The sequence below is a fragment of the Sinocyclocheilus grahami genome, unplaced genomic scaffold (assembly GCF_001515645.1).
Source record: "Sinocyclocheilus grahami isolate Dianchi unplaced genomic scaffold, SAMN03320097.WGS_v1.1 scaffold973.1, whole genome shotgun sequence".
Classification (NCBI taxonomy): domain Eukaryota; kingdom Metazoa; phylum Chordata; class Actinopteri; order Cypriniformes; family Cyprinidae; genus Sinocyclocheilus; species Sinocyclocheilus grahami.
The window spans coordinates 371,648-372,003 of NW_015506152.1; positions in this window are offsets into that span (position 1 = coordinate 371,648).

Below are 356 nucleotides of genomic sequence, written 5' to 3' on the forward strand. Positions count from 1 at the left end.
ATTAGGGTTCTGTAGCTCTCCTGCTGGCCAAAAATCACTTCGGCTGCAGGAAGACGAGCAAACTTTTTGAGGAGGGAAGCAAAAAGGAGCGCACCTTCGCATAACGGGAGTCGAACCCGGGTGAAAACCAGGAACCCTAACCGCTAGACCATATGGGAACTGCCTTGCAGTAGCCACAGGCTTGTGGGCCACTTTCCATACATGTTGCCAGTGTGGGGGCAAGGTTTTGGAGTGGCCTATGGTTTTTGGTGTGACTTAACAATGTCAAGTCAAGTCAAGTCACCTTTATTTATATAGCGCTTTTAACAATACAGATTGTGTCAAAGCAACTGAACAGCATTAATTAGGAAAATAGT